This window comes from Nelumbo nucifera, chromosome 5 (assembly GCF_055504915.1).
Source record: "Nelumbo nucifera cultivar China Antique chromosome 5, China Antique-T2T, whole genome shotgun sequence".
NCBI lineage: Eukaryota > Viridiplantae > Streptophyta > Magnoliopsida > Proteales > Nelumbonaceae > Nelumbo > Nelumbo nucifera.
In genome coordinates, this window is record NC_142653.1 from 11,358,338 (window position 1) to 11,367,028 (window position 8,691).

The following is an 8,691-nucleotide window of genomic DNA, read 5'->3' on the forward strand; positions in this document are numbered from 1 at the left end:
TGATTTAGCTCTCAAAGTGTTCCAACTTTCTTGCTTTCTTGTAGACAATTATCAGTTCGCTGACTTAAGCATCAGAGTTCCCACCTCGGGTCTATCAACTTGAAAACTCTGATAAACTTTTCTTGCAGCTTAGCAAGGCAACCTACCTAATCCGGCATCCGAGCTGTCCTCCAGTAGGGAGCTACTAGATCACACACCATCAATTGACACTGTTTATGGGAAACACTACACAAATAGTCGTACTCTCACACCTCTTTTTCAAGAATATCTTTAATGGCATCGTCCAACAACACTCCTGTCAACAACAACTCGATCACTAGGAGGCAGGACCAACCCCTATGCACCCTAAAATCCCCTCTATGACTATTGGGCAGTTTATCGCCCCTAACATTACTAAACGTCCTCACCATGTAGAGCCCTAACTTTCCTTTGCCCAATGAATGCGCCTCTCCCTCCAGTCGAGCCCTCAGCAATTCCTGTTGGGATTGGTGCACACTAGTTCAACGAGTTGATGTAATACGTCCGCGAGGTAAGCCTGTAGATGAGAACATGGGAACTTTCCTTTGCCCAATGAATGTGCCTCTCCTTCAAGTCGAGCTCTCAGTAGTTCTTGTCGGGATCGGTGCACGCTAGTTCAACAAATTGATGCAATACATCCCCGAGGTAAACCTGTAGATGAGAACATGGGAACTTGGGAATTTGGGAAGGACACTTTGCCGCCCTAGCAGGGATACGACAACAACAACAACAACAACAACAACAACAACAACAACAACAACAACAACAACGACAACAACGACATTAGATCATTGAGTAGAACATAGACCAGGACCAAAACTAGTAGCCTGACAACCAGAATCAGAACCCGATGCCTGACTTGCCTCGTCGCTCTAGCAACCAGAACCAGGTCCCGATCAAGGAACTGAGTTGGGCCACACCACCAATCGAGATCGAGGCCACTAGCTTGACTGATGGATCACGAAGAAGGCATCATAGACGCACACACTGCGCCACAGGGAGGAGTTGTCTCACTTCGAATGACAACGAGATGGTGGACATGAAACAAGAAGAAAAGAAGGTGAGACAGATCGACACCTTGTCAGCACAGCTAGTGTCTCGAACTTTACCACTGGCCATTGAGATCCTCATGGTCACACGACCGAAAGATTTCAAGGCCCCTAGCCTGGAATCCTATGATGGAACGACCGACTTGGTTGACCACCTTGACAACTTCTTGGCCCTAATGCATCTATACGGGGAAAATGACGTGAGCCTTTGCATAACCTTCCCAACCACCTTTTAGGGCACAACTTGGATGTGGTATTTGATGCTGGCTACAGGATCTATAAGGAGTTGAAACCAGTTCACCGACCTGTTTACTATGCACTTCGTGACGAGAAAGCGATGCTCGAAGTCAGCAACTTAGTTGCTGAATGTCTTCAAGCGACCTGATGAGAAGCTTTGAGACTACATCAAATGATTCGACCTAGAGTGACTTCAGATTTCCAACCTTGACCCAGTCGTCCAGTTCATCGCAACGGTCAACAACGTTTGGCATCCCGACTTGCGCTGCAAGGTTGAGCTAAACCCTTCGGCTTCCATGGAGGATTTCCTCAACCAAGCGGACAAGTTTATGAAGGTCGAAGAAACGCTCAGATTTCAGTTGGAGCTAAGCGGCAAGCGGAAGAGGTTAGAAGACGAGTCGGAAAAGTAAACATCGTCGGAAGAGCAAGTCACCAAGGCGCAGTAGGTCCCCTGCAACCGTCGTAGCAAGTCATCTCGGAGAAGAAGCATGTCTCTGTACAGAAGCAGTAAATCCTCGTGTCAGCACTCTCGCATTCCCTCGTCCAAAACTGTAACTACACCGTGTTGAACGTGAAAAGGGGGGAAATTGTGATGCAGATTAAGACAACTGAGTACGTCATGTGGCCACCTCGGATGGGAGGAGACCTCGCCAACAGGAACCCGAACAAATACTGCCACTTTTACCAGGACATTGACCATGACACTAAGGACTATCGTAACCTCAAGGATGAGATTGAGGAGTTGATCTGCCGAAGGTACTTGAAGTAGTTCATCAAGCAGGAGGGCTGAAGTTGACCTGTCGACCTACCTAGGAAAGTGCCACAATCAAGTAGGGAACAGAACAGGGATCAACCTCCTTGACACCCACCACCAGCTGAGCAGCCCCTCCATGACACCATTAACCTAATCACAGGAGGGTCCATAGTGGCAGGATGCATCACCTCGATGGAAAAGAATTCAATTCGGGAGCTCAAGCATGAGGGCAAGAAAATGTTGAAGCGCCCTCGTGTGGAGGAAGTGATTTACTTCATCGAGGAAGACGTTCGTGTGATCCAGTAGCCGCATGATGACACCCTCGTAGTCAAGTTAGTCATAAATGACTTCGAGGTAAAGCGGATTCTTGTCGACTCCGGAAGCTCGACCAACATCATCTTCTTGGAGGCGTTCGAGTGGATGGAGCTAGAGAGGAAGGACTTGCAATTGGTCGATGTCTTCCATGTTGGCTTTAGTGAAGTAGTTTGGCCCCTAGGCTGGGTGAGAGTGCTAGTGCTAGTAGGTTTGACACTGAGCTCAATGCGCTTCGATCACGACATCTTGGTGGTCGCGACTCCTTCACCCTATAACGCCATTCTAGGATGACCTATCTTGCACTCCCTCCGAGCAGTAGTGTCGACCTACTATCCGTCGATGAAGTTACCGACTAATTATGGAGTAGGACTGGTGCGAGGTGATTAGCTTGAATCTTGTAAGTGCTATGTGGCCGCACTGAAGGGGAAAGGGAAGCAGGTCGACATCAACTTAGAGTCGCCACTAGAGAACGAAGATGAGATAACTTGCCCCATGGAGGACACCATCCTAGTGCCGGTCTTAGATACCAACCTCGAGAAGACAGTGCAGACCAGAGCTCACCTCACAGAACCACTGCACTCTGACCTAGTAAGTTTTTTAATTAAAAATGTAGATGTTTTTGCTTGGTTGATAGTAGAAATGCTCGACATAGATCCCTCTGTCATAACTCATAGACTAAATGTTGACCCTTTAGTCAGACCAGTTCGGTAGAGGAAGAGGAACCTCGCCTAGGAGAGGTGGTGGATAGTAGACAATGAAGTAGGGAAACTCTTCGCAACAGACTTTGTTAAAGAGGTCCAATATCCGAGTTGGATTGCCAACCCAATGCTCATGAAGAAAGCCAATGGCAAGTGGCACATGTGCATTGACTACACCAACCTTAACTAAGCTTGCAAAAAGGACAAATTTCTACTCCTTAGGATTGACTTTTTGGTTGATGCGACATCGGGTTCGAGCTGTTAAGCTTCATGGACCCTATTCCGGTTACAATCAAATCCATATGGATCCAGTTGACCAAGAGAACAAGACATTTATAACTAAGGCCTTTATTGTTATAAAGTGATGTCCTTTGGCTTGAAAACGATGGGCCAACCTACCAGCGTCGTGTAAATAAAATATTTTTTGAGTTAATTGGCAATAAAATTGAAGTTTATGTTGATGATATGGTTGTGAAAACCCACTTTTCAAACTCTTTAATTTCCGTTATTAATTGTATTTTTAACGTTCTAAGAAAGTACAACATGAAACTTAACTCAAACAAGTGCGTCTTCAGGGTCACATTGGGCAATTTCCTCGGGCACATAATGAATCGGCGTGGCATCGAAGCAAACCCGAATAAAATCTAGGCCGTCCTAGATATGGGATTCCCTAGGTCGATTAAGGAGGTTCAAAGACTAATGCCTAAGTCGGTTGGGCGATGTCTTCCATTCTTCAAAGCCATAAAAAAAACCAAGACTTCGAGTGAACTAAAGAGTGCCGACTTTATTTGACAAGCTTAAGAGGTACCCTAGTTTTCCACCTTTGTTAAACGGGTCGGAACCTGGGATGAGCTCAAACTCTACCTCTTTATGAGTGACGTGGTAGTCAGTTCGGTCCTAATCTATGAGGTGGACAGAGTGCAATGACCTGTCTATTACGTGAGTAAAGTCTTGCAAGTCACAGAGACCAGGTACCCAAATATCGAGATACCGGCCTTCTCGCTGGTGATAGAAGTCCGTAAGTTGCGTCCTTACTTTTAGGCCCATACCGTCGTGGTCTTAATTGATCAACCCCTGAGGCAAGTCTTTTAGAAGCCTAAGGTCTCGGGAAGGCTGACAAAATGGGCAATTGATCTCAATAAGTACGACATTCAGTTTGAGCCACACCTAGCGATCAAGGTACAAGTTTTGCCTGACTTCATCGCCGAGTGCACGTTCAGCACACCAACCCTTGATGTTGTTAAGTTCGTGACTACCTCGGGGGCACCAACCAATGCAACACTTGGCCTGACTTGGGATGAGGAGCCTTGGAACCTCCATGTGGACGGTTCGTCCAACTAGTAGGAAAGTTGGTGTGAAATGGCTCATAGCTAATGGTGAACCGAGTGAATGGACATATATGAGACCCGAGAGCCTACCATGTTGACCTACCTGGCCAAGGTTAGAGAGCTTTTGCCCAACTTCCACTTTTGGTACATCCAACAAGTGTTGAGGTTTGAGAACACCAAAGTCGATGCACTCTCAAAGCTGGCCGGTGCGACGAAAATCATGAAGAGAACAATATACATTGAAGACCTACCATGGCCTAGCATAGAAGGGGTGACAGAAGAGACCTCTCATGTTTTGGCTGTAGAGATCAAACTGAATGGATCCACTCATTGACTATCTGCGCCACGGGGCTCTACTCGTAGAGCGTAATGCAACTCAGAGGGTAGACCATTAGTAAGCTCACTATGTAATCATAGGCGAGCAACTATATCACAGGTTATTCACGTTCCCCTACCTATGCTGCTTCCACCCAATTAAGGCAAAGTAGGTGCTACGTGAGATGTACAAGGGTTTCTATGGAAAACACCTAGGGGGTAGGGCAATCGCCCAGAAGATGGTACGACAAGGCTATTAGTAGCCCACAATGAAGGTGGATGCATTGGAATTAATTTGGAAGTGCAACAAGTGCCAGCAGCATGCCAACATACTACACCAGTCCGTAGCCAACCTAAGGTACCTTACTTGCCCATAGCCATTTGAATAATGGGGGATATCCTTGGTCCCTTTCCACTTGCAATTGGGCAGAGGAGGTTCTTGGTTGTCGTGGTCGATTACTTTACAAAGTGGGTGGAAGTCGAGGTGCTGGTATCCATCACAGCTCAGAATGTGCTGAACTTTTTTCTAGAAGAGCATCATCTGCAGATTCGGACTCCCCATGTACTAATTTCGGACAACGGGAAATAATTCGAAGACATCAAGTTTCAGAACTGGTGTGCTAAGATGGGAACCGAATAGAACTTCACCTCGGTGGTCCATCTCCAAGAAAACAACCAGGCTGAAGTGACTAATAGGGTGATACTCTACGGACTCAAAGCTCAGCTTTCTCGATCTAAGGGTTTGTGGGTGGATGAGCTGCCCAATGTCCTTTGGGCTTACTGAACTACTATCAAGACAACGATTGGGAGACTCTTTTCAACCTAATGTACAGGACAGAGGTTGTCATCCCAACTGAGATCGAGGTGCTAGCCTTGCGGTTTGAGACGTATGATGAGGAGGCTAACGAGGATGAGCTTCAGACTAACCTCGACCGGGTGCAAGAAGTCCATGACTAAGCCTATATTCAGACTACGACATACCAACAATGAGTAACTCGGTATTATAATGCTTAAGTTAAGAGACACCAATTTCGAGTTGGTGACCTGGTACTAAGGAAGGTTATGGTATTAGAGCCTGGCATAGGAAAGGTAGGTCAGAACTAGGAAGACCCCTACAAAGTTAAGAGACACCAATTTTAGGCTCTATGGAGTACGAACATGGGGTCATTGCCGCCTTCAAGGTCGACAACCACAAACATGCGCGTGACAGGCCTCTCCTCGTCACTGGTTGACGAACCCTCCATTGACGAGCGAACTAAAGATTCAGCCACCCTCCTGTTCTTCTTTGATGGCCTCTTGGACACTACTAGGAAAGAAGCAGTACTTTTCACCCCTAAGAAGACACATAAAAGAAGAGTTAGCTGAGCTAAAGGGTAACTTCCAATATAAAACAAAGGGCAATTTGACCAACCTACCTACGGGACTTAGGCTAGCTTGAACGTGCATAGGCTCGGCTTTGAACTAATCTATTAGTAACCGTTGACGTACAAGGTGTTGGACTTCAACACTCAACTCTTCATCGAACTCGACCTTAAAGATCCTTCTTGCACTACGTCTCTAGACGGTATCCATAGGCTAGCCGACCTCCCAAGAAAGGAAGAATACCTACCCTTATAGTCCCTAATCTTTGTGGGAAAACCCCCAGAAGCTTATAACCTTAGTGGAAAGACAAGTAAAAATTGTAGGGCACATTGGGAACCTTCTTTATAGTGCATAGCCTTGAGATGACATCTATGTGTAGAGGAAAATCAAGATGATAGCTAAGAGAAATTGTCCCCATGAGGGTCCGAATGGCATTCGGATGGAGCTTCCACAAAGAAATACTGTAGAGGGAGAGCACCTCAACAATAAATGGGTGCAAAGGAAATCGAAAGCGGGCGATCAATGCCTCCTTGAAGACACAGACTTTGGATCGACCGTGGCTCCACGGGAACTGGCTCGGGCCAGGTTGAATATAGTTGAACTCATTTTGGATATGAAATGTGGATACAAAACCAACGGTTTCTTCCCCGCTTAGCTTGCTGGGACTGAACTGGGAGCTGGTCTCCGGCTCCTATTGAGAAGTTGAGGCCCTAGTGTGGGAACCTCGCCGATCTCATGCTGAGGTCCCTTCCTTGGCCTGAACGGAATAAGAGGACCCCCCTTCTGACTCACTTGAGAACATGACTAAAAGGGGGAAAAAAAGACTCACTAGCTTTTTGAAAATAGAAATCGACCTCGCCCAACCAAATATCTCTTGTTGAGTTGACAACGATCTCCCAACAAAATTCTCCTTCAATCGATTCCCCCACTCTCTTGCCAGAAATTTCAAAACAACGCGAATGGGACCCCAGTAGGGACCCCCTATTTATAGCCTTGGGCACTGAAAATTGACGGATGAGGCAATGCGACGTCAAATCGATGGTTGAGAAGGTCACACCACTTGCAGGCGAATTTGAATTTTAAAATGTGCACGCCCGATTTGGAATTTGAAATTTGAATTTTGCTGCATGTTAGCCTAGCCTCGAGCTAAGTTGGGCGAACAAGCCATGCGATCTACGAACCAACCGAACGAATCATTGCGAGCCGAAGACTGACTACAATCTACTCATTTCGTCAAACCGACATTGACTCAGGAGTGGGGGGCAATTGATGAAGGGCAATTTGTCCCTCCAGTGACATGATGACACGTGGCACATCAAAACAGTCAGATGACATTTCAACACCATGCAAGTAAGCCTTGAAAGTGCCTCGGACACCTCACATTCACTATGACGACCTCGACAGACCGAATTGTGAACAGGCCTGGCAAGACATCAGGTTGGCATGAGAGGTGACTTGCTTCTAACGACCTGACCCAAGTTCAGCTAGCGACCTGCTTGACGTGCCAGGCGGCCTCCTCCACAAGCGGGTTATCATCTCTGACTTCCCTGGGATTATAATGCCACGTCGAAAGAGCCAATTATCACCTCGCTCACTTCAGACACGAGTAGATAGACATTACCCACTTATGCGAAGTCCATATTTGAGCATAAAATCACCTCCAAACCAGGCTGGGCGAATATATCGAATACACTTCGTAGGTCTCACGAAGAATATTCTATTATAAAGATATCCCCATTCACACAAAAAATATACATGCACGATTTAGTTCTCAAAGTGTTATAACTTTCTTACTTTCTTGCACACAGTTATCAGTTCGCTAAAGCATCGGAGTTCCTCGAACACTATGATCAACTTTTCCTAATCCGGCGTCCGAATTGTCCTCGATAAGAGAGAAACTTTGTTTGGTTTTCACGAGTCCAAAGAGGCAAAGACTCCAATTCCAAGTGGATCGGTCTCTCAGATGTGGGCCAGTCTGTCCGAATCTCTGGCGCAAGTATTGGTAATGTGCATGCAAACAAAGTGGCTGGACGTAATCCCCTACCATCGAGTATTATAATCCTGCGATACCACTCAACCAGTCCCACTTCTTCATCACAAATGAAATGAGAATTCTCATCTCCATTAGGGACAAGATTACAAGAATGTGATTCTTTGAGGTTGGAATATTGCAGTGGATGATCACCTAATCCGCTAATCGTTATCTAACAACCACGTTGGGCCTCTATGGTCATTTCCTCTTCATTCAAGGTACAGTCAACTTGTTTGAAATTGAATTCGGCTTAAAGAGAGACAGGTTGTTGAATCATCAATGCGTTCTGTAAGAAAGAACTCAAACGGACGAAACTGCCCTTCCTCTTGGAGACTCAAAAAAGCATATGCTATATGAATCTATGGGTCAGTCAAACGCGAAGCACAAATAAAGATAGATTCTAATTGAATATCGGAACCCTAATATGAGTCGAAGTTTCGTGCCGTCAGATTGGAATCTAGTACTGCATAGTCAACTCTTTTTTGGGAGAAGTCCAATCTGACACCAATCCAACGGTCAAAATTTTCTCATCATATGAGGGCCATTATAAAATCGCCACCCAATAAAGAAACGAGGTTTTGCG